The 26,889-nt window shown below is 43.8% G+C and overlaps 1 long non-coding RNA gene across 1 annotated transcript in view; it reads right to left on the minus strand.

The window, feature by feature from the left end:
- Positions 1 to 328: 328 nt before the first annotated feature.
- The window catches only part of LOC118144464 (uncharacterized), a 35,070-nt gene continuing 8,509 nt past the window's right edge, over positions 329 to 26,889 (minus strand). The window contains exon 3 of the long non-coding RNA XR_008473928.2: positions 329 to 2,232. This is a non-coding gene — a long non-coding RNA (uncharacterized LOC118144464). The remainder of the gene's footprint in view (positions 2,233 to 26,889) is intronic.

The following is a 26,889-nucleotide window of genomic DNA, read 5'->3' on the forward strand; positions in this document are numbered from 1 at the left end:
GCTGGTGGGAGTGTAAATTAGTTCAATCATTGTGGAAGACAGTGTGGCAATTCCTCAAAGACCTAGAAATAGAAATTCCAGGCCGGGTGCGGTGGCTCACACCTGTAATCCCAGCACTTTGGGAGGCCGAGGCGGGTGGATCACGAGGTCAAGAGATCGAGACCATCCTGGTCAACATGGTGAAACCCCGTCTCTACTAAAAATACAAAAAATTAGCTGGGCACGGTGGCGCTTGCCTGTAATCCCAGCTACTCAGGAGGCTGAGGCAGGAGAAATGCCTGAACCCAGGAGGCGGAGGTTGCGGTGAGCTGAGATAGTGCCATTGTACTCCAGCCTGGGTAACAAGAGCAAAACTTCATCTCAAAAAAAGAAATAGAAATTCCATTTGACCCAGCAATCCCATTACTGGGTATATATCCAAAGGACTATAAATCGTTCTACTATAAGGACACATGCACATGAATGTTCATTGCAGCACTGTTTACAATAGCAAAGACCTGGAACCAACCCAAATGCCCATCGACAATAGAATGGACTGGGAAAATGTGGCACATATACACCATGGAATATTATGCAGCCATCAAAAATGATGAGTTCGTGTCCTTTGTAGGGACATGGATGAACCTGGAGAACATCATTCTCAGCAAACTGACACAAGAACAGAAAATGAAATATCGCATGTTCTCACTCATAGGTGGGTGATGAACAATGAGAACACATGGACACAGGGAGGGAAGCACTACACACTGGGGTCTATTGGGAGGAATAGGGGAAGGACAGTGGGGGGGGGGTAGTTGGGGAGAGAGAGCATGGGGAGAAATGCCAGATATGGGTGAAGAGGAGGAAGGCAGCAAGTCACACAGCCATGTGTGTACCTATGCAACTATCTTGCATGTTCTTCACATGTACCCCAAAACCTAAAATGCAATAAAAAACAATTAAAGAAATAATTACAGAGGCTTTAACTCAGCAGCAAACTACAACTGGATCTGAAATATAAAACCCAGAAAAGAGAAAAGCAGAGAAGCCCCAGAACAAAACTGCTAAAAAAAATTACCCATGATGGCAGAAATCCTCATGAGAACAAGAGATTTTTGTAGGCTGCTTTTTAAACTAACTGTTCTTGTGTGCATGTATGTGTGTGTGTGTGTGTGTGTGTGTGTGTGTGTGGTGTGTATTTTGTTTAAAAGTTTTTATTTTACTAGATCCTGAGTGGAAAATTTTATGTCTCTCAGGATGGTTCAAATAGAGCATCGAGCTGAAAGCTGGCAGCTGTGTCCTCAGAAACAGAACCAGAACAGGGAAGGGACAGCAGAAAATGGAAAATTCTGGAAACCTGAAAAATTCTAGGCTAGTCAATCTTCAGGGGTGACAGGAACCCTTTTACCCTCTCTCTGGATTCCTAACAGGAGCCAAATGAAGGTGACACAGTAAGAGTTCCACAAACTAGTGAGCTTCTATCTTCAGGAAGGGCTGCCTTTCCTGAATTCACGTTTATCAGGGCCTGCTGCTGTGCTCTGTGCTGAAATACTGAAGCACAGTCCCTGCCCTCCTGGAGCTTAGAATCTAAAGGCAAAGTCTTTCCCTTTAAATTCCACTTGCTCAATTTCAAATATTTCTGGCAACAATTTTCAAGCATGAAATGTTTTCTAGAACCCTGAGATTTCTGTCAAATAGGGACTGCATTGTCTTCCTTCTTCCTAAATTCATATGTTGACGCCCTAATCCCACATGCAACTATACTGGAGACGGGGGCTTTAAGGACTAAAGTTAAATGAGGTTGTAAAAGTGGAGCCCTAATCCAACAGAAGTGGTGCCCATCCAAAAAAAGAAGAAGAGATACTGGAGCTCTCTCTCTCTCTGCATGTGCATCCTGAGGAAAGGCCATGCAAGCGCACAGTAGGAAGGCAGCTGTCTGCAATACAGGAAGAGAGTCCTCACCAGAACCTGACCACGCTGCACCTGATCCAGACCCTAGAACTATGAGAAAGTACATTTCTGTTACTCAGCTGCTAAGTCTTTTGTCCTGTGGTAGCCCAAGCTGATGAATATACAGGAGAACTTCTGGACCATGTCATATGGATGGAAAGCAAGCTTGCGTGTGCAGTGGGGAGCTAGAGAAAGACTCACACTCCACATGAGGCCAATGGCTTCTCATCTTCACTCTTGTCTTCTGAACTTGCCAAATGCATCTGAATTTGAACAGTAAGGCCATTCCACGGGGAGCAAAACCTAGAAGAAAAAGTCAATATAGTACACTTTTTCAATATGCATCAAAACTTGGGTCCTAATCACAGCTAAGCAGGAGAAACCCTCTATGAGGAATTCTAAGATGATTAGTGACCAATAAACTAACCAGGTGGTCTTCCCTAGTTACAGAATCTATGAAGAGGAAAACAGGAAGGCATATGTGTAACCATTCTGCATGTGAAGTTCTGTATCTGTGAGGTATTGGTTCCAGAGCCTCCTACATATACTAAAATCCTCAAATGCTCAAGTCATGATATAAAATGATCTAGTATTTGCATATGACCTATGCAGATCCTCCTATATACCTTAAATCATCCCCAGATTATTTATAATACCTAATACAATATGTTTTATTATACATTATATATATATTATATAAAGTACCTAATACCTAATACCTTCCTGCTAAAGGAAACCCAGTGTTCCTTAAAAATCTCTCTCCCCATCATCTCTCATCATCTTTCTATTGTCAATAAGAGCATCAGCCAGGTATGGTGGCTCACACCTGTAGTCCCAGCATTTAGGGAGGCCAAGGGAAGTGGATCAACTGAGGTCAAGAGTTCAAAACCAGCCTGACCAACATGATAAAACCCTGTCTCTACTAAAACTACAAAATGAGCTGGGCATGGTGGCGCATGCTTGTAATCCCAGATATTTGGAAGGCTGAGGCAGGGGAATCACTTGAACCTGGGAAGCAGAGGTTGCAATAAGCCAAGATCAGATCGAGCCATTGCACTCCAGCCCAGGCAACAAGATTGAAACTCTGTCTCAAAAATAAAAAATAAGATCATTGGTCGGGCACGGTTATTGGCTCATGCCTATAATCCCAGCACTTTGGGAGGCCAAAGTGGGCGGATCTCCTGAGGTCAGGAGTTTGAGACCAGCCTGACCAAGATGGAGAAACCCCGTCTCTAAAAATACAAAATTAGGTGAGTGTGGTGGCGCATGCCTGTAATCCCAGCTACTTGGGAGGCTGAGGCAGGAAAATAGCTTAAACCTGGGAGGCAGAGGTTGCACCATTGCACTCCATCCTGGGTAACGAGAGCTAAACTCCATCTCAAAAAAACCAACAAATAAATAAATAATAAGATAATCAATGGGCTACACAGATACCCATGCACTCTGTGCATAGTAAGTTCTCAATAAATATTTATTGATAATAATAATATAATAATTTTACTCACACAGTCGCCCTTGACCAATGCCAGCAAGAGCATCTTTCAGTTTGAAATTCAGAAATAAAATCTCATGGGATCAACCCTGGGTGTCTCCATCAACAGAAGATTTCCTGGAAGTTTTGGGATCTTTGTGATATGACCTCTCGGTGCCAAATTCTATCAATCTTGGAGAACACACCTCCAGAATTTTGTGACTATTTTAAAAAGAACTTTTGTGCTAAGGATTATTAAAAAGAATCTTCTCTTCCTGTGACATCTCTAGTTCAGTTGGAAACAAAACAATCACACTCCTGCTAAGCGGACGAGTTGCTCTGGACCCTGAGCATGTGGCTGGAAGGGTTTGCTGCTCCCTGCAGGCAAACCCGCTCCATGACTACCTGTGCAACTGGAGCCCGAGATAACTGCTCCATCCTGGGAAGGAGCCTTTTTATACCTTTCTGAGAGCTCTGCATAACACACAATAACATGTCGGATTATTTAACATTACATGTAAAGATCAAGGGAAAAGATGGGTAATGCAATGCTGAGTCTAAATGACAATTGGGAATGAGTAGATCTGCTGTCTTGGTAGTTGGAGACCTGCTTTCTGCTCCTAATAGGAGCCTAATAGGCTTAGCCACCTAAGCTGTCATCCCCTATTCCGTTGGATTCTCCTGTAGCCTTATGCTCTATGTCCAATCTTTTTAAGAATATGCTGCCAGCTTCTAAAGGACAGGTATCAGAACTATGAAGGAGACATAGGAACTCCAGTTATAATAAGATAAATGTAGATGAAAACCACACCAAGACACAATTTCTCAATGATTAGATAAGCAGAAATACAATATTGGAAAACATACTCTCTCTGTTGTCCATTCCAAGGGCTAACAGGCATTCTTATATATTATTGGCAGGAATGCAAAATGGCATAACTTCTATAAAGGGTAATTTGGCAATAATAGGCAAAATTATACATGCATTTACCCTTTGACCCAGCAAACCACAGTGAAGACTCTATCCCAAAAGAAAGGAATATGAAAGGAATGGAATATCACCACTAGACAAACCCTAACAAAATGAAGGATCTAAACAATGATCACCAATGGCTGTTACTAACACATAAAGAGAGACATCATATGCTTCCCAGTGAAGTTCACAATATCCCCAGTACTATAGTCTTGCAAAAAAATCAAACTTAGTCAGATTGAGCCTCTAAATTTAACTACCAAATTATAGGAACTATAAGGGACAGAGGAACATATTAAACCACACCGTAGGTGATGCAATCAACAAAATCCAGACTGCAGGAAACAGTATCGGATAAACGGTCTGGCTGAGAATCTTCCAGGATTCGTGAAAGATACGAATCCTTAGATTTTGAAATCACAGCAAATCCTACGCAAAACATATAGAAAACAAAATCCACGTTTGCACACATCGTATTGAGAATGGTATACACTAAAAACAAGATCTTGAAAGTAGCCAGGGAGAAAAATATTACCCAGAAAGCACAGCTCATGAAAAACAGGAGGAACGAACAGATTGAGACCAAAATCTATTGCTTGTAAGTGACATACAAAGATCTAAGCTCCACTTCCTAGAGAAGGGTACCTATCAGCAACAAAGAGAAATAACATAGGTACATAAACTCTGCTTAAAATCACTATTTGTTTAGAAATCACTCTTGGCCAGGCATGGTGGCTCACACCTGTAATCCTAGCACTTTGGGAGGCCGAGGTAGGTGGATCACCTGAGGTCAGGAGTTAAAGACCAACTGGCCTACCTGGTGAAACTTCGTTTCTTCTATAAATACAAAAATTAGCCAGGCATAGTGGTACACACCTGTAATCCCAGCTATTTGGGAGGCTGAGGCAGGAGAATCGCTGGAACCCAGGAGGTGGAGGTTGAGGTGAGCCAAACTCACGCCATTGCACTCCAGCCTGGGTGACAAGAGCAAAAATAAAATAGAAATCACTCTTGCCTATTTTTCTGGTTTCTGATAAAGAATGGGAAGAAACTGCATCCAGGTAGGAGAGTTGAAATTAGATGTCCTATGAGCTCTCAATTTCTGCTCTTAGAAATGAATAAAAGGAGTTAGCAAGCCTTCCTTGCTTGGCACAGTCACTTGGCTGGATTGCAAAGATTTGGTTGAGTTCTGAGCAACAGCTCTGGTGTCTGCCATCACCACCAAGTGGGAGATACCACCCCAGGGGTGAGGATGGGTTGCACAACTAAAGAAGCCATTATTTGGCTGCAGACAGACGCAGTGGCGGGAGGACTACTTAGATGGTGCATCTGATATGACAGGAGATTAAGGAAGTGCAAAACTCTTCTGGCTGGTCCCTGTCTCCTGGGAGCCTGCAATTTCTATTATGTGACATCAAAAAGAATCACAGTATAAACTGCCTCAGAGAAGAGAAGCTGTCTTAATTTTGGCAGACCCCAGAACTACTTCTGTGATCATTCAAGCCTCGCTGAACAACCAACCAGAGCAGGGCAATACTTGCTCTGGCTTGGAAACACTGAACATGGCACTTGGTGGGCCAGCCTCAGCCAAGGCCATAGGACCTTAACCGGCACAGACAGAGATCTAAGCAATTTGGCCCCTCAGACAAAGCCTTCTACCATCCCTGACAGCAAATCACCCCATCTCAGCTTGGGCTGAGACTCACTTCCTTCCCTTCTGGCACACCAGCACAGTATACACCACCCAGGGCATCCAATTGTCTCATTTAGTTCCCACCCATGATATATGGGAAGAAACTGAGGCTTAGAGATACTAAATAACCAGTTGGTAAGTGGAAGAATTTGCAAGTCTGTGTGACTGCCACACCCACATTCTTCCCCACTGCCATAAAAAATTTCTACGTATTTAGGCCAGTGTGGTGGCTCAAGCCTGCAAAACCAGAACTTTGGGAGGCTGAGGTGGGTGGATCGCTCGAGCTTAGGAGTTTGAGATCAGGCTGGGCAACATGGCAAAACCCCGTCTCTATAAAAAATAGCTGGGTACGGTGGCATCCACCCCGCTCACCAGCATGTCCCGTTACTAACGGGTCTTTAAGGGAACCAGAGAAGTGGGTCTCCAGCCCTAGCACCTGACCATTTGCTTCAGAGTCTCTGGCCAGGCCCACTGAGAATGTAAAGGCTGCTGACGCCACGGCACTGACTGCACTCTGAGGACAGCAGAGCACTGCCAAAGCAGCCCAAGCTGTTCAGTGGATGAACAGACCCCAGGTACCTGGGAAGCCGAGGTGGGAGGATCACCTGAGCCCAGGAAGGTCGAGACTGCAGTGAATGAGCCGTGGTTGCGCCACTGCACCCCAGCCTGGGTGACAAAGTGAGAACCTGTCTCAAAAAAAGGCGGGGTTGGGGGGGCGGGCACGATGGCTCACGCCTGTAATCTCAGCATTTTTGGAGACTGAAATGGACAAATCACCTGCAGTCAGGAGTTTGAGACCAGTCCTGCTAACATGATGAAACCCTGTCTCTACTAAAAATACAAACATAATTAGCCAGGCATGTGCCTATAATCCCAGCTACTCAGGAGGCTGAGGCAGGAAAATCACTTAAATCTGGGAGGTGGAGGTTGCAGGGAGCTGAGATTGCACCACTGTACTCCAGCCTGGGCAACAGAACAAGATTCCATCTCAAAAAAAAAAGGAACTGGATATGCCCGGAGCTGCTTGCTACTCTGTACAAACAATACCCAAAGGCACATTTCATCAAGGGTATCATTTCCCCAGCATATCACTATTTGAGAAACACCTCGTTTACAAGGTTTTGAAAGGTTTTCAAATAACCATCACTTGAGCTTCATTCAGCAGTTGGAGAATCAACCCAGGATAGAAAGTCAGGGTGATATTTGTTGTCCTGCGACTACTGCATTTATTTCAGTAATGTCAATATGGCAGCAGGATGGGCATAAATTGGGTGGGGAGGGTGTCTACTTCTAAATTAAAGGCCCTTCCTCACCTCATATCTACTCTCATTAATCAGTACTAGAGACAGCCATCTATGAAAAACTTTCTTTTTAAAGGGTGTTTTATTTTATTTTCCTAAAATGTCAGCTGGGCAGCCAAGAAAATTTCTCCCCCAAAAGTCCTTGGAGATTGTTTTGAGCCAAAATAGCCACCATCACAGTTGGCTGAGCACTAAATGAAAAATAGCGTTAGATGTCAAATGAATGTTTTAGGACCGAAAATGTACAAACCCTCCCTAGCATGTTGGCCGGCGTGATAGCAAACATCAGCTACAAAACCGCAGAGTGACAACTGGAGGGCCAGAGCCACAAGTGGCCATCAGTTCAAGAGCTGAAATCCAAGAACAGAAGAGAGAATTACAGGAAGTAGGTCTCTATTCATCAAATTTGGCAGACGAGAGGGGCAAGAAAAGGCAAGAGTGATGATGTTTTTAAATGGATTCATTCTGTGAGGCGACTGCTGGGTGAAAAGCAGTGGATTAGGGTTTTGTCAAAACCACAGCTGAGCCTTAAGAGAAAAATAGGATATTGTATAAAAATGACAGTGGAAGATATAGCAATGTGACAAAAGCAGGGCTACAAACCAAATGTACAATATTCTCCAATTTTTAAAAAGTAATATGAGAAGAGGGAGCACATACAAGTGAGTGCCAGAAGCCTGGTTTTGCCATAGAATGTTCTAAAATGTTTTCCTAAAAAAATACAGATGCCTTGGCCCCACCGCTAGAGGTTCTGATTTATTAGATCTGGTTTGGGTCTCAGGTATACAGGTTTTTAAAAGCTTTTTAGGTGGTTATCTCCGATATATGTAGAGAAAGAGAGAGGTGGTGGGAGGGGAAAATAAGATCAGCGATAGCTTCATGGGGCATTTCTTTTTTCTTTTTCTTTTCTTTCCTTTCTTTTTTTTGCAATGGAGTCTTGCTCTGTCGCCAGGCTGGAGTGCAGTGGTGCAATCTTGGCTCACCCCAACCTCTACCTCCCGAGTTCAAGCGATTCTCCTGTCTCAGCCTCCCAAGTAGCTGGAATCACAGGCATGCACCACCACTCCCAGCTAATTTTTTTTTAATTTTTTTTTTTTTAGTAGTAGAAATGGGGTTTCACCAGGTTGGCCAGGCTGGTCTTGAACTCCTGACCTCAGGTAATCCACCTATGTTGGCCTCCCAGAGTGCTGGGATAACAGGCGTGAGCCACTGCACCAGCTTCATGGGCATTTCTGATTTAAATGCTTTCCCTGTGGATTTTCTATATTTATATATTGCTCTGTGAATATGCATTGTGTCTACTTTCAGAAAAGGTTATTATTAAAAATTCTAACTGAACTTCTTAGGAGAAGTAAGCCCTGGCAACAATAATAATAATGATTAATGCTTACAAAGTGTTCCCTGAATGCCAGGCACAGTTTTATTAATGTTGTTGTTTGGTCTTGAAAATAACTCTGATGTAGGCACCAGGATTGCAGCCACTTTAGAGATGAGAAAATCAGAGGCCCGAGATTCTAGCTCAGACAACTAGAAAGGGGCACAGGCTGGGCGCGGTGGCTCACACCTGTTATCCCAGCACTTTGGGAGGCCAAGGCGGGCGGATCACGAGGTCAGGAAATCAAGACCATCCTGACCAACATGGTGAAACCCTGTCTCTACTAAAATACAAAAAATTAGCTGGGCATGGTGATGCATGCCTGTAGTCCAAGCTACTTGGGAGGCTGAGGCAGGGGAATCACTTGACTACGGGAGGCGGAGGTTGCAGTGTGCTGAGATAACACCACTGCTCTCCAGCCTGGCGACAGAGCAAGACTGTCTCACAAAGAAAGAAAGGGACACAGTATGAGCAGAGGGAGTGTCACTGGGAGCCCAAGGCTTCACTGCCACATTCTACTTCATCCCAGTGAACAAGATGCTTCGGACAGGAAGAAGTCTGTGGTCCAGGCACCTACCTAGAGACCGAGGGCTCCCCTGTGATCATATCAGCCCATGTGCTCTGGCTCCTGGGCCTCAAGGTGCCTGCTTTGAGCTTCTCTGGGAAGTCATGCAGAGTTTCTCCCTGCCTTCCCATCAGTGTCCTGTTCCTTCCAGAGACTTCCCAGTGTTTGCTACTTGTCTGACAGGAAGAATTCTATCACCAGGCAAGCTAGACAGAGGGAGAAAGAAAGAAGAAATTGAACACCACAGGACACTGGCTGGCTATTAAGGCATGCCATCAGCAATCCTTTGAAAAAAATTCTTAATTGGTTTTTTAATTGAAGTGGAGAATGAACTTCTATGAAGTACCCCATGTCATCGGACATGAGGATACAGATATGAAATCTGCAGGGGTTTTGACTGGAGAGAGGACAGAGCATTCACTGAGATGATTTCCCCATTTCACAGATGGTGGAGCCAAGCCATTAAGGAATATCCTAAAAGAGAAAAGGATGAGCTGACGCCCTTGCGAAAACCAAAGGTCTTGCTAGTAAAAGTAGTCTGTGGCTTTTAAAGTTTTTACAAAATCAGCAGGTATTCTAATTCATTCTCTTTCGCGGTAAGGTTGACAGAGAAAACACAACATGTCCTGTTAAATTTAAATTTTGAATAACAAAGAATTTTTTGTAAAGTATGTCCCAAATCTCACATAAAACATATTTATATTTTAAAAGTATTCATTGTTTATCTGAAATTCAAATTCATCTGGGAGTCCTGTATTTTTATTTGCTTAATATGGCAGCCCTATCTCATGGGAAACATGATTTATATTCTCCTTGGAGATTGCTTTCCTTCCTCAGTGTCACCAGCTCAATGATTTGAAGAAGCATAAACCAGAAAATTAATCCCAGCCCATGCTTTCGTGCCAAACACCCACAGGGTCAGCTCCTTTGGTAGTCAGTGAGGGTTGCAGATTGCAAACGCACACATGCACGCACACTCACCCACACACCTTCAAACACACAGGCACACACTCTCACATAAACGCTCTCAGACTCATACATGCAGATACAAATGGATTCTGTTTCTCCTCATATTCTAAAATAAAAATCCCTCACTCTGTTCAGATTGTCATGGCTTTCCAAACACATCACTTTTCTTTTTGGTCAGTGCCTGTCGGTTCAAGGAGAAAGTCACATCCCAGCTTTGTGTGCTCAGCTACGCTGACTCGGCTTCCTACAGAGAAGGGTGGCACTGAGACTTTATCTCTTGTATTTCAGAAAATTTGAATTTCTCTTTTCTTGCCATTGCATAAAATTGCCTATATTAGTATAAAGGGATGAAAGTTGTCTTACAGTCAGATAATGAATGCAACGTAATAACAAGAAAAAGTACAGAACTGAGAATTGAAAACTTGAGCCATATAATAAAAAACATTTGAAAATGAGAGACAAGAAAATATGTTTCTGTATTCACAGGAAGCAGTACTGCATAGTGGTTAAATTGTCACTCTATAGCCAAGCTCCTTGAGTTACTAGCTGGACAAGTTCTTTACCCTTATCCGTAAAGTGGAAATAACACCTGCCTCTTAAAGTTCTTGTGGTAATTAAGTAAATATATAAAAGATGTATGAGGCCAGGTGCGGTGGTTCACACCTGTAATCCCAGCACTGCAGGAGGCCAAGATGGGCAGATCATGAGGTCAAGAGATGGAGACCATCCTGGCCAACATGGTGAAACCCCGTCTCTACTAAAAATAAAAACATTAGCTGGGCGTGGTGGTACACGCCTGTAGTCCCAGCTACTCGAGAGCATGAGGCAGGGGAATCTCTTGAACCCGGGAAGCAGAGGTTGCAGGGAGCTGAGATCATGCCACTGCACTCCAGCCTAGTGTTAGAATGAGACTCCATCTCGGGGGGAAAATGTATAAAATTGCATCTGACACATAGTGTTTGCTCTCATAACGATCTTTGATTGGCCAGGCACAGCAGTAGTCTCTTCATGTGTATCCTCCTATTTAATGGTCGAAATATGCCTTGAGATGTGTGGACTTAAGGAAACTGAGGCCCCAAGAGGTTGACTTGCCCAAGGCCATGCAGGTGGCATGCAGCAAAGCCAAGTTTCGAGCATCAGTCTCAGGACACAGCAACCATTCTCTCAGTTACCCAGCATTAAGATGACAAAAGGTGGGAGGTTGATGGTTCTTTAGAGAGGTGACAGCATTCCATCTTTAATTGTTGCTTTTGTGGGATAGTGGTGCATCAGGAGAGGTTTGCAGTGATGCTTTTGGGGGAGAAGAAAGGACCCTTTGCTTTGGTTACAGACCTCACCCAAGCATCTGCCAACCAGATGAGGACATTACTTTCTTGTGACCTCTCCAAGCAAATCCGTAGGAAACAGGAAGCCCTGATCGTGGACTCTGCCTGGCTTACCATCATTAAGGCAGTATAAGGCAAGGTCCATCAGCACAGGGGGCAGTGCTGCCAGCAGAAGCTTCAGGACTCTATTCTCAACTCTTGTTTTGTTTTTAGACAGGGTTTTGTTCTTGTTGCCCAGGCTGGAGTGCAATGGCACAATCTTGGCTCACCGCAATCTCCGCTTCCTAGGTTCAAGCGATTCTCCTGCCTCAGCCTCCCTAGTAGCTGGGATTCCAGGCATGTGCCACCATGCCCGGCTAATTCTGTATTTTTAGTAGAGATGGGGTTTCTCCATATTGGTCAGGCTGGTCTCGAACTCCTGATCTCAGGTGATTTGCCTGCCTTGGCCTCCCAAAGTGCTGGGATTACAGGCATGAGCCACCAGGGCCAGCCAACTCTCTTCTCTATTTTCACACTTATCATAGATCATCTCATTCAGTCCCTTTGGTACCATTTATAGGCTCATGATTCCCAAATTCCTGTCTCTAGCCTAGTCCTCTTCCCTGAACTCAGACTCACAACTGCCTACTCAGCATCTCCACTTGGATATATAATAAACATCTGAGACTTTACAAATCCAAAACTGGATTTGATTTTAAAAAGCAAAAATCTGCTTCACTTCCCATGTCCCTGGCCCAATATATTCCATTCTTCCAATCGTGCAGCCCTAAAGACTTGAGGTCACTCCTCACTTCTCTCTTCGCATGCCTTGGCTATCTAATCTGTCAGCTCATCCCACTGGTTCCACCATCAAAATGCATCCTGAGTCAGACCACCTGCCATCATCTCCACATCTACCATTCTGTCTCACCTGGACCATTGCAGTAGACTCCTATTCTCCCTGCTTCCAACCTTGCCTCCTGCCATGGTCTGTTCTTCGTATTGCAAAGTACTCTTGTTAAAGCACAACTCAGGTCACATCATTCTTTTGCTCAAACTTCTCCAAAGCCTCCCATCTCAGAGGACAGTCAAGGTCTTCCGTGACCTGAAAAGCCCTCCATGATCTTAGCCAGCCCCAGCTCTCTCAAATCTCACTTCCTGTCACTATCACCAGCTCCACCTGCTAGGCCTCCATGCCAGTCCTTGGATAAACCAAGTGCGCTCCTGTGATGGGCCTTTGCACTTGCTCTTCTTCCCACCAGACATACTCCATTCACCACAAACTCCTCATGACTCACACCCCAGCATCCTTCAAACTCTGCTCAAATTTCACCCTAACAGAGATGATGATCCCATCCACCTGCATGAAACAGCCACATGCTGCCCTTATCTGGGCATTCCCTCTCTCCTAACCTGTCTTATATATTTTTTCACGGCATTTGTCTTTTATCAGCGCCTGATGAGTTCCATTCATTTATTAGCTTATTGCCTCCATCCTCTGGAAGGGAAGATCTATGTGGACAGAGATTTTGCCTGTTTTATTGACTGCTGTATCCTCAGTGACCGGAAGGATGTGTACATACAGTAGGTGCTCAATAAGTAATGAGTGAATAGAAAGAGCCTTCTAGATTGTCTCATGCTGGCTGAACAGACTGCTTCAGCTTCCCTAGCACGAAATCAGGCTTTCAGAAGACTCCATCCTGTGCTCCCTTCCATCTAAGGAGTCAGAATTCTAGGATGATACTACATACAGATCTTTTCTTTCTTTCTTTCTTTCTTTTCTCTCTCTCTCTCTCTCTCATCTAGCTCTGTTGCCCAAGCTGGAATACAGTGGTATGATCATAGCTCACTATAACTTTGAACTCCTGGCTTCAAGTGATGTTCCCACCTCTGCCTCCCAGAGCACTGGGATTACAGACATGGATACCCAGTCACACAAATGTTTTCTGATGGCTTGCTTTTGTGTTCTGTATCTCTGCTCTGTTTGATTTGGCAGAAAAGGCTCCTGCACAAAGCCACGTGAAAGTCTCCCCACATGTCTTGGCTGTTCCTGTGCTCCTGATGGAAATGTGTCTGGGAACGTTATTCTAAAGGCTTCAAATCAACCAGCAAATGATGAAAACCGCATTGCTCAAGGAGAGAAGAAAACAAATCCATCTATCCTGACTCCCACTTCCATGGAAACCCGGAATGAGTTCAAAAGGCCAGTACAGGCAATGCTTGCAGCTTTTCTTATCCTCTCTTGTCATTTCAGGGGATTGTATTTACAGGCACAAGATGAGAAGAGGAGGCCTTTTGAATGGAATGCACCAAGGAGGAAGCTTTCCAAAGTCCAGGCTAATCATCTGCAGCAGCATCAGAATAATTACCATTAGTGAGGAGTTTGTAGCCAAACACTTTGATACATCTATTAGGGACCCTCAAACCACACCAAGTGCTCAGCCACTCTGCAGAAATTCACTCACCCCTAAATCAAGCGAGGCCATTAGAGGAAAACCTTGTTGATTCAAGCGGGAGGCATCAGCCAATCCTCCAGCTTCCACAGCACCTCCTGACAAAGTGTTGCTTCTGGAACCGTAGAATGAACATTCAATATCCATTGCAATATGAGGACCTGTGATAGCTCTAGATCTTTTCCTGAAAGGACCCAGGTGTATCCAATCAAAAGACCCAGGGAGACTAAGCACGGTGGCTCACACCTGTAATCCCAGCACTTTGGGAGGCCAAGGTGGGTGGATAACCTGAGGTCAGGAGTTTGAGACCAGCCTGGCCAACATGGTAAAAACCTGTCTCTACTTAAAAAAAACAACAACAACAACAAAAATTATCTGCGCATGGTGGCTAGCGCCTATAATTCCAGCTACTTTGGAGGCTAAAGCAGGAGAATTACTTGAACCTAGGAGGCAGAGGTTGCAGTGAGCTGAGGTCACATCACTGCACTCCAGCTTGGGTGACAAGAGCAAACTCCATCTCAAAGAAAAAAAAATGCAGGCATAAAAGTATAAATGAATACTTTTCTCCAGAATTATTATTAGCAAAACTGTCACTAATCCAGAGTGCCTATTAATGGGTCCCAGGTTCAAGGATGCACGTTCCGGCCACATAATGACTGCCCCAGTGGAGCTGCTTAACTCTGTGGTGTTTGATACTCAGGTCAGCAGTGACACCTGAGTATTCCTCAGCATTCAGCCAGCACCAATTTCTAGCTCCTCTTTTAAGTATATCTATGTCTGTATAGCATATTTGATTTGATCTGTCCTCTATTTTCAGACAGACCACTACTTTGTGTAAAACTAAGAAATAAAATGATTTTGTCAATTAAATTAGAATGAGTCATTGATTGTAAGACGTGTCCTGATCAGAGACTTAGGTTGTAAAAAATTGTGTATCTTAGAATTGTGTGTGTGTGCGTACATGTGTTTGCATGCATGTGTGTGCATGTGTGTGCATATGTGTGTGTGCGTGTGTGTGTGTGTGTGTGGTGTAGGGAGAAAGAAAGACAGAATTTTTAAAAACTAATGTAGGTAGTTTGGAGCAAGTTTAATATTTAATATTCTTACCCTTTCTAAGATTAAGGAAGGTAACTATTATATTGTTTCTAAAAACCTACCTTGGAGGAGTTTAATAGAATTTTTAAAATTATCAACCGCATGAGGCTGTTTCTATTTCAGACTCTAGTGAACATGCACAGATTTCTGTAATGTGGAAATGAATTACCTAATTGCTCTTCCTCCTTGCTCTTATTGCAAAGGGCTAAGCCAGGTTCAGTGCTGCTGCCTCAGCAGAGCACACATGATTCAGTAACGTGGCGAAATGGCTTTCGTTCTAACATCTCACATTCACTCCAGAGTTCGTTCCCTCTCTCATAGCCTCCCTAAACCTCTTTTGCCGGTGGTCATTTTCTAGGTTTATCACTAATTTCTTGTTTGCAAAATCAGAGAGTAGAATTAGATTGATTTCTTTTTCAAGTTAAATTTCTTTCTTTCTTATTCTTTGTAGAGGAAAGGTCTCTATGTTATGTTGCCCAGGCTGGTCTCAGTCTCCTGGGCTGCAGCGATCCTCCCGCTTCAACCTCCCCAGGTGCTAGGATTACAGGCATGTGCCACCGTGCCTGGCCTTGACTGACTTCTAAGGACCTTTCTGCCTCAATATTCACCTCTATACTAATGCTCTGCTTTAATATTCACCTTTGTACTAATTCCTCTTTGACTTTACAAGTGTTGGTAGCAGCAGCAGCAGGCAAATATGTAATGAGAATATTATAAAACGAGTGAATTGTTTACAGCATTTACTATGTGCAAGGCACTAAGGTAATTGCTCTCCATATAGTATTTCATTTAATCCTTGGAGTGGCTCTGTGAGGTAGATGTTGCTATGCCCATTTTATAGATGCAGAAGCTGCCAATGAATGCCAAGAAGCATTTTCTTCTACGTGACAAATTTATTGAGATATACTTCACATACTCTACAGCTCATCCTTTAAAGAATATGATTCAGGGCCAGGCATGGTAGCTCATGCCTGTAATCCCAGCACTTTGGGAGGCCAAGGCGGGTAGATCACAAAATCAAGAGTTCAAGACCAGTCTGGCCTAGATGGTGAAACCCCATCGCTATTAAAAATACAAAAATTAGCCTGGCACGGTGGCTGGCACCTGTAATCCCAGCTACTCGGGAGGCTGAGGCAGAGAATTGCTTGAACCCAGGAGGCAGAGGTTGCAGCGAGCCAAGATCATGCCACTGCATTCCAGACTGGACGACAGAATGAGACTCTGTCTCAAAAAAAAAAAATTACAATTCAGTGGTTTTTAGTGTATTTGAGGAGTTGTACAACCAGCACCATAATCAATTTTAGAACCTTTTCATCCCCCCAAAAGGAAACCCTTTAGCAGTCACACCCCATTCCCTATTCTCCCAGCCCCTGGAAACCACCAGTCTGCTTTCTGTCTACATAGAGTTGCCTATTCTGGAAATGTCTTATAAATGGAATCAAAACCATGTGTGGTCTTTCCAAGTCTTTGGAAAGACCCAGGTCTTTCTGACAATAGTATTGTTCACTATATCCTCCAGTGCTAGGTGCTTTGAAGGACATAAAGTAGGAGACTTGTATTTTTTTAAGGAATCATTTTATATATTTTCTAGTAAAATTTCAATTCACAGACTTCTCTGAATAAATCTGGTCAGGGAAAAAATTATTCTTAAACTGTAAAGCAATTGTTAAGGGTCAGCCATTTTCAGCATGATCAAATGGAATCGCGCTCATGACGTCTGTTTTTTATTCGCTTACCCCCATCTTTCATCTCACGCTGGTAATTGACAGAACTAGAGGGAACACTGAATGTTACCAAACAGAACCTGGCACATCAAACTCAGCAGGAAGAGCATTAATAGTTTTCCAAATTGATGCACTGATAACAAGCATTTGAAGGCTCCAAATTGCAGTCAATTGCTAAAGAGTAAATACAAGAGGCTCAGACCGTTTGCAGGATGGAATTAGAATGGCATAATTCAGTAGAGGGGATAGACCTCTTACCAGGAGAGACAAGAGAAAATACAAAACTACGAAAGAGACACACTCTGGGGAAACACTCCCATATTTGAGCATGCTGTCTGGTTAGCGTAGGCCCAAACTCAAAACTTTTATTTCCAACCTGTGACCCTGAACATGCCCAATCTAAGCCAAACAGAAGGAAGTGTTCTTTTCTATTTCAAAAACTTCATAGGGGCCAGGCGCAGTGGGTCATACCTGTAATCCTGGCACTTTGGGAGGCCGAGGCAGGTGGGTCACTTGAGGTCAGGGATTTGAGACGAGTCTGGCCAACATGGTAAAACCCTGTCTCTACTAAAAAAAGAAAAAATACAAAAATTAACTGGCTGTGGTGGTGCACACCTGTAATCTCAGCTACTTAGGAGGCTGAGGTAGGAGAGTTGCTTGAACCTGGGAGGCGGAGGTTGCAGTAAGCTGAGATCATGCCACTGCACTCTATCTGGGTGACAGAGTGCGACTCTATTTCAAACAACAACAAACTTCATAGACGGAAAAGCTGAAAGCACCTGCATCCATTCTGCTAGCAAAAGCTACTAATATTTATGTACTGGAGACTTGTATTAGTCAGGGTTCTCCAGAAAAAAGAACCAGTAGAATGTATATACAGATATATTGAAAGAGATGTATTCTGAGGGATTGGCTCATGCAATTGTGGAGGCTGAAAAGCCCCAAAATCTGCCATCTACAAGCTGAAAAATCAGGAAAGCTGGTGGTATCACTCCAGTTCAAACCAAAGCCCTGAGAACTGGGGAGGCCCGTGGGTATAAGTCCCAGGCTGTGTCTGAAAGCCTGGAGAACTGGGGAGCCAATGTCTGAAAGCAGGAGAAGATGGATGACTTAACCCAAGCAGAGAGCAAACTCACCCTTCCTTCATCATTGATGTATTCAGCCCTTGAATGGATTGGATGATGCCCACCTGTACTGGTGAGGGCACTCTTCTCTACTCAGTCTACCCATTCAAATGCTGATCTCTTCTGGAAGCACCCTGCTAGGCACACTCCACAATGTTTTACCCGCTCTCTGGATGTGCTTTAGCCCAGTCAAGTCGATATATAAAAGTAACCATCATGAGCCTAAGCCCTGCTTAGTCTTGAAGCAACAGCAGACAATACAAAATTCAAATTTTATATTGAATCAGGAAGAGAAATAATCAGGAAGAGGAAGCAAAAGTGTAAAACGCTTGAATCTCCCCTGCTCCCCAGTTCTGCCCAGGCTTTGCCCACTCTTTCCTGCCTACATATAGGTATTTAGAAGGTGCACAGAGGCACTGGTGTTTCAAACCGTCACCCACCCACTTGGTTTCTTGCACTCTGTAACTCATTCAGAAACTGGAAAACAGAGTGAAGACGAAAAAGCAGGCTGGGCGCAGTGGCTCACGCCTGTAATCCCAGCACTTTGGGAGACCGAGGCGGGTGAATCACGAGGTCAAGAGATCGAGACCATCCTGGTCAACATGGTGAAACCCCATCTCTACTAAAAATACAAAAAAAAATTAGCTGGGCACGGTGGCGCGTGCCTGTAATCCCAGCTACTCAGGAGGCTGAGGCAGGAGAATTGCCTGAACCCAAGAGGCGGAGGTTGCGGTGAGCCGAGATCGCGCCATTGCACTCCAGCCTGGGTAACAAGAGCGAAACTCCATCTCAAAAAAAAAAAAAAGAAAAAGAAAAAGCAGGTGATTTTCCCTGCCTTCTTTTGGCAAAGAGGAGACATGCTGTGGTCTTGTTTCTGCATCATCTTGAGATGACAGAGTGTTCCTCAATCATCCCAAACCACATCTGGACTGCTCTTCCATCCTGTACCCCTGCTGAAAGTTTTGATCTCTCCATTTTCCTTAAGCTACTGCAAATCTTGTCACATAAGGGCCAGACACTTTACCTGGCACGTGGAAAGACACAGGGCTTGATGGCACTTGCAGAGGAGACTGTACTAGTCTCCATTTTCCCCCAGCATCTACCACCATCCATTGCCCTCCTCTACCTGCCTGGGGGTCCCCAAACGATTGATCTCTAGGGCTGAATCACCCAAGCTTCCCTCTCCTCAGGTTAGACCTGGAGGAGGGAGGGACAGGAAGTAGTTGGAAAGCTGGTGGAAGTACATATGGAATTAGTAGGGTGTTATATAGATCGAGGTTCTTAGCTGCAGACAATAGAATTCACTCTGGCTAGTTTAGGCAGAAAAAAAACATGAAAAATCTCATTTACTCAGGTGCGTTTATAACACATTGTATGCCTGTATCAAAACATCTTATGTACCCCATGAGTACATACACCTACTATGTACCCATAAAAACTAAAATCTGGGCTGGGTGCAGTGGCTCACACTTGTAATCCCAGCACTTTGGGAAGCTGAGGTGGGTGGATTATGAGGTCAGGAGTTCAAGACCAGCCTGGCCAAGATGGTGAAACCCCATCTCTACTAAAAATACAAAAAATTATCCAGGCCTGGTGGCATGTGTCTGTAATTCTAGATACTCAGGAGGCTAAGGCAGAGAATTGCTTAAACCCAGGAGGTGAAGTTTACAGTAAGCCGAGATTGTACCACTGCACTCCAGCCTGGGTGGTAGAGAGAGACTCTGTCTCAAAACAAAACAAATCCTAAAAACTTTAAAAAGAGAAATACATGGAAAATCTAAAGAGCTTATAGAATTTTTGGGAGGAACAGAGAACCAGGCTTGAACACTATTCAGCCAGAAACTATGCCAAAAAACAAATGTCCTCCTATGACATGCAACGGTTTCCGTGCATACCCCAGCAGAGAGATCTGCTCTCTCTCTCTGGGCTCAGCCACCACCTTGCTGCTATGCCTCACACGTTGGCAGAAACTGTGTTGTGAATATCAATCTAGCTGCAAGGGAGTCTAAGAATGTAGCTTTTTGCTTTCCTGATCAAAAGTGATTTGAATACATATTGAATGAGTCAACTTATGGTCTCAGCCACAAGAATTTTAGGACTCTTTTCCTGTGGCTTTATTAATATGATTTGTGCTAGAAAGACCAGGAGGTACAGTGAAAAGAATATGGGCCATGAAGTCAGACAGAGGTTGTGCTTTCTTTCCCTTGAACACACCAAATTTGTTCCCATCTTAGGGTCACTGCATTTGTTCACCGTTTGCCTGAAACACTCTGCCCCAGTATCTTCTCACGGGTCTTCAAGTTCCAGTGCAAACGTTACCTCCTCAGAGAGGCTGCCTTCCCTGGCCAGCCCATCCACACCATTCCATCTCACCCCCACCTCCCATCATCTCACCCTTTTTATTTTCTTTTTAGTACTTCACTGCCATTTTCTTGCTTTTTGTTGTTTATGATCCATGCTCTCCTCATCCCAAATAGATTATAAATTCCACAAGAGCAGGGACTTGGTCTGTCTTGTTCATAGCTGTATCCCTGGAGCCCAGAGAAGTATCTGATGCATGACGATAATAGCATTGAGTATATGATTACCATCTGCCGCATATTGTTTAATCCTCATGCAACTCTTTATGAAATCATTACTGTTATCTTTGCCATTTTGCAGAAGAGAAAATAGAAGCTAAGGCAGAGTAATAACTTGTCCCAGGCCAGACAGCAAGTAAATCATGGATTCAAACCTAGGTAGTCTGGCACCAAAGCCTAAACTCTTAACTGCTATAGCATGCTGAACACAGTAGCTGCTCAATCAATATTTTGTGAGGCTGCATGTGATGGCTCACACCTGTAATCCCAGCACCTTGGAAGCCCAAGGCGGGAAGATCACTTAAGGCTAGGAGTTCAAAAGCAGCCTGGGCAACATAGTGAGACCCTATCTCTAATAAATAAATAAATAGATATTTTGTGGCTAAGTGAATGGACACCTTGTAGTGATCTCACAGATACTCTCTGTTGCATTTAACACTGCTGAATTATCAATTTTTCCATCTCTCATGGGCTTCTCTTTCTTAAACCCCTTTCCCCCTTCCTTAAACCCTAGCATTCTCCAAGCCTCCATCATGTGTCAGCTGCTCTTCTTACCACATGCTCTCTTGGGTGATATTATTCAGAATCATGATTGAACCACATTATATGAGAAGTCCCAGCTCAACCATAAATATCTAGCATTGACTCTCCCAGAGTGAAAGAATTAAATGTTCATGGCTTCCTACCATTTTTTTTTTCCTTGAGATAGGGTCTCGCTCTGTCGCCCAGGCTGGAGTGGTACAATCTTGGCTCACTGCAGCCCCCACCTCCTGGGTTTAAGCAACTTCCCCGCCTCAGCTAACTGAGTAGCTGAAATGACAGGCATGAGCCACCATGCCCAGCTGATTTTTATATTTTTAGTAGAGACAGGGTTTCGCCATGTTGGTCAGGCTGGTCTCCAACTCCTGGCCTCAAACGATCTACCCACCTTGGCCTCCCAAACGGCTGGGATTAGCCTAATATCAACTTTTGAGGATCCTTTGGGCACCCAACCTCAACAAACACAAGTTAACTTAATTTGCTGTACATACAGTCAGGTTTAATTCCAGCCAGGCCATGAAAAGCATGCCATTTCATCTTCCCCCAAACAAAATCTGCTCCTTCTCCCTATCCCCCACCTCACCCAATACCATCACTGTTAGATACAATAAGTTCCTCTTCAAAGGTTCAGCTTGTTTAACTTCCTTATTCTTTGTTCTGGGGGTCAACTTCCTTGTACCCCACCCTATTCCTAGTTACCCACACCATAAACAATCTCTCCTGCCAGTTTTGATCTGTAGCCCACATCTATTTCTTATGTGGAAAGACTTCCCGTCATCCTTGGCTACCCACTTTGAAACTTCTGTAACCATTCTTCCCACCTTTGCCTCAACTAGACATGCCCAGACATGCCTTGTACTTGTACTTGTGTTATAAACGGCCCTTCCTGCCAAAACTCCCCTTCCCACTGCTGTAACCCACACCCATGCTCTATTTGAAATAGCCAATTGGGATCAGCTTAGATTGTGTGGTCTGACTCCAACAAATGGAGACAAGGCATAGAAGCAAGGACTGACTGTGTTAGGGATAAAAACCCCTTCCCTCCTTTGTTCGATGTGCTCTTGCAGTGGCCAGAAATGTGAGCAGCATCCTTCAGCAGAAGTAAATTTGCCTTGCTGTGTGAGTGCTCATTCTCCTTGCAACTCCAAGCTCTTATTTCCAACACCACCATTTATCCAGCCTCCAAGGCCAACCCTTTCCTCCCTCTCCTCATTGCCCACCTATGACTAAGTCCTATGGATTCTATGTCTTAAGTAGTTCTCCAATCCATTTCTTCCTCTCTATTCCTGCTCCCAGGGCCTATTGGATAGTTTTTAAGATCACATGTTACAGTAGTGTTACAGGAAAGGGGTTCTGATCCAGACCCCATGAGAGGGTTCTTGGATCTCATGCAAGAAAGAATTTAGGGCAAGTCTGCAGTGCAAAGCAAAAGAAAGTTTATTAAGAAAGAAAAGTGGTGAAGGGATCACTACTCCATAGACAGAGTAGGATGTTCCCGAAAGTAAGAGGAGGAACGCATCCACCGTGGGTACAATGCTTGTATATATGGGCAGATGTGCTTGGCTACAAGGGTTTGTAATAAAGAATTAATTTTCTTTATTACTATATTTTGCAATAATTGATATTATTATCTTTAAAGCAAAATTAGGAATGCCTTTGTTCTCCAGATATCGGATATCTGCACGCTCCCAAGTCTGGGTCTGTTTAGTAAATGTCATTAATTTTTTGCCCTAACTGTAAACATCTAGAGGCTAGGAATGCCTAACTTTGTGAGAATACAGCCTAGAAAGTCTCAGCCTTATGTTCCTAGGCTTCACTCAAAATGGAGTTGCTCTGGTTCAGATGCTCTGACAGTAGCATCCTAACTCCTCTAGCTGTCTCTGGTCTTGCTCCCTTATATCTGTTTCCCAAATATCCCAGCATGACCTAACTACAGTAAAAATGTTCTTGCTCTACTCTCACCTCCTTAGTGGCTCTGCCATTCATTGACTTCAGGGCAAAGTTCTAGCCTGTTAAAAATCAACTTTGAGGCAGTGCTTTCCTCTGTGTCCAAATCTGGCATCAAGCCTCCCTCCCCCAACCTTTACCATCACCCTAGGCTTCAGAAATAGCCAGTTCACTGTATTTCCCCAGCAAAACCCATATAGAGTCCTGTTTTCCTCCTTAGGAAGCAGTGATCAGGGAAAGCCAGTCAACTTGAGAGGAGAGGGACAGACATCATTAGAGCTTTTCAGCCCCCTGTTTTAGTTTCTCCTTGAGGCCCAGCTGCAGTTCTGCCATTTTATTTCACCAGACACTCCAAGAGCTTTCTAATTCAGACTCTCTATTTGCCTCTGCAGGCTCCAGTTGAAGTCTGTTATTTGCAACCAAAAGAGTTCCAACAAATGCACTGATGAACCAAAAGAAAAGGCGTCTATTTACACGAAGTAATTTGCATGAGAGGAAGGAAGAGCCACTTTCCAGGAAGAGGGAGATAAGACTGGGGAAGACAGCCTAGGCCCCAAGGATTCACATCTGAGCATTGTGGCAAGAGAAGCCATAAGTGGAAGACAAAGTCTCTGTTTTACAAAGGCTCCCTCTTGAAGCGCACAGTTTGTGTGCCCAAGGGATAAAGTGCCACATAGAGTAGGGCCTTCTTGATGCAGTGCACTTTGGCACATTTAGGGTTCCCAGTAACATGAAACTGCTCTGGCATCTCCAGGGCTGGCTGCCTAGAGATCAGTGGAAGTTGGCATTCTTGGGACAGTCTTGGGGTTATCCTAGGGGCACCAGCAGTTTGGGTGGTGGAAATGCACATCCTCAAATGGCTAGCTGGGCAAAGGATATCTGTGGGTCAGAGTACAGGAAGAAGACATCCCATTACCCAGTAACTGTAAGGGATAGATTTGTTTGCAATATACACTCTGAGAACTTCCGAGTGTAGTTCTAACTAAATAACTGAGGGAGGCTTGAATGGGGTACTTGAGGCTCTGAAACCTGAAGATGTTAGACAGATTCAGCAAAACATGGGCTATCACCACTAATCTGCCCCCTTTTAACCCACAGGCCAGGGAAACCTGAGGAAATCAGGTTCATGGCATTAGGCTCACTTTAATAAATGAAAAAGATAAAGAATGGAATAACCTACTAAACTGCAAATGGAATTACATGTGGGGCTTTCATTCTTCCCTCAAAGTCTTTTCCATGGCTCTCAAGATATTTATGAAATGTCATCTGCTAAAAGAAGTAGTTTATAATTTAGCTTGCTGAGATTTTTCTTTTAATTCAGCAAAGTAGAATGGGGCACACTTATATTCCAGGGTCACAGGTCTTAAAGCCATAAAATTATGAAATTATAAAGTCAGCCAGGTGCAGTGGCTCATGACTGTAATCCCAACGCATTGAGACACTGAGGCAGGAGGATCACTCGAGGCTAAGAGTTCCAGGCCAGCCAAGGCAACATAGCGAGATCTCATCTCTACAAAAAATTTTTTAAAAACCAGCCAGACGAGGTGTCATGGGCCTGTGCTCCTAAGTCCCAGCTACTCAGGAGGCTGAGGTAGGAAAATCGCTTGAGCCCAGGAGTTCAAGGTTACAGTAAGCAATGATCGCATCACTGCATTCCAGCCTAGGCAACAGAGCAAGAACCTAACTCAAAAAACAAACAAACAAACAAACAACCATAGGGTCTCTGGTTCATCAAAGAGCCCCTGCAGATTTTCCTTGAGCTCACCTGGGAAAGTAGACAGGCATTTTTGTAAGCTTACTTTTAGTCCCACATTTTACATTGCATTGCTTGACCTAATTGTGAAATGACACATTTTGCACAGCCTGCTTGGGATTAACCCAACTAAACATATAGTAAATCAGTTTGCCCATGGAATGGATGTCAACAGATCCTTAAAGAGAAACTTTATATCTACAGAAAACTTTGAACTAAATTCAACTTGACACTTAGATATCCTTTATGCTTTTCAAGTGCTTTTTTATTCTTATTAGTAATGAGATAATGAGTTTTTTGTTTGTTTGGTTTGAGACAGAGTCTTGCTCTGTCACCAGGCTGGAGTGCAGTGGCTCGATCTCAGCTCACTACAACCTCCGCCTCCTGGATTCAAGTGATTCTCCTGCCTCAGCCTCCCAAGTAGCAGGGACTACAGGTGTGCAGCACCATGCCCAGCTAATTTTTGTATTTTTAGTAAAGACAGGATTACACCATGTTGGCCAGGATGATCTCCATCTCTTGACCTCATGAATGACCAACTCAGCCTCCCAAAGGGCTGTGATTACAGGTGTGAGCCGCTGCTCCCAGCCGATAATGAGTTTTTAATTCAAACTGATGTGTTATAAAAATTTTTTAAAACACGTTAACTATGTTTATTCTTATAAAAGCCTGGAGACATGAAATGCAGGACCATTAGTTCACTGGAAGATAAAAACTTGGGGAATGACGTTTTTCAAACAGAAACTTTCAGGTAAATGAAATCCTGGAATCAAACTTGCTATATGATAGGAATTGTCCACAGCAATTCACAAAACCGTATGAGAAAGATACTGCTGTTATCCCTGTGTCATCGATGAAGAAATGCAAGCTTGGAGAGCTTATGTAATTGACTTGCCAAAGATCCCACAGCTTGTGAGTGTTTGGGCAGGGATTTAAGGCAACCAGACTACAGAGCCCACATGTAATGATCAGGATACTCTGCCATCTCCCAGTTTCTCCTACCTCCTTTCTTTAGCTAACGGGTATGTCTTTGGGCTGTTTTGCTGCCAATTCTGACTCCATCTATACATGTTCTTACCTTACCTAGTCCCTAAGAAAGTCTAACTGGCAGCCTAGCATGGTGGCTCATGCCTGTAATGTCGGCACCTTGGGAGGCCAAGGCAGGAGGATTGCTTGAGCCTAGGCATTCAAAACAAGCCTAGGCAACAGAGCAAGACCCCGTCTCTTTTATTTTTAAAAAGGAAATCTAACTGGTATAGCTCGGATTGTGTCCACATTTAAATTGTGAGGACGTGGGCTGGAGGGTCCCTCAAATGCACCCACTACGTCTTGTTGAATTCTCTACAATCAAGACTGGAACAACCACCACAAGCAGTAATATAGCAGGAGGAGAGTGGCAGGAACACTAACGAGTGTTGATTACCTAGTAGGTGCCAAACACTATGCGAAGTGTTTTAAATGCATTACCTCGTTTAACTTTATAACAACACAAGGGGTAAATGAGACCAAAGACTAACAAAAGGTCAATTAAAACCACTTCTAGGGTTAAAGAACAAAGACATTAGAAGACCCCAACACCATAAGAGAAAGGAAGACAAGAAAAATGGCACTAAGGAAGAGGCTTGAAAAGGTGGACTTCATTTTTTCTTAATCTGTACTTTGAATAAATATTACAACAATAATACAAAATTCAAAAGACATAGAAGAGGGTTATTTTTGTTATTTTCTTGTTTTATACAGTCAAAATAGTTTATTGATTAGAACAAACTTTTCTTTTCTTTTGTTTTTTGAGACAGAGTCTCACATGTCACCAGCGCTGGAGTGCAGTGGCACGATCTTGGCTCACTGCAACCTCCGTCTCCCGGGTTCAAGCAATTCTCCTGCCTCAGCCTCCCGAGTAGCTGGAATTACAGGCACCAACCACTACACCCAGCTAATTTTTGGTATTTTTAGTAGAGATGGGGTTTCACCATGTTGGCCAGGCTGCTCTCGAACTCCTGACTTTGTGATTCACCTGCCTCAGCCTCCCAAAGTGCTGGGATTGCAGGCATGAGCCACCATGCCCGGCCAACTTTTCTTTTCATAAGAGTTTTC

This window comes from Callithrix jacchus, chromosome 9, assembly GCF_049354715.1.
Source record: "Callithrix jacchus isolate 240 chromosome 9, calJac240_pri, whole genome shotgun sequence".
NCBI lineage: Eukaryota > Metazoa > Chordata > Mammalia > Primates > Cebidae > Callithrix > Callithrix jacchus.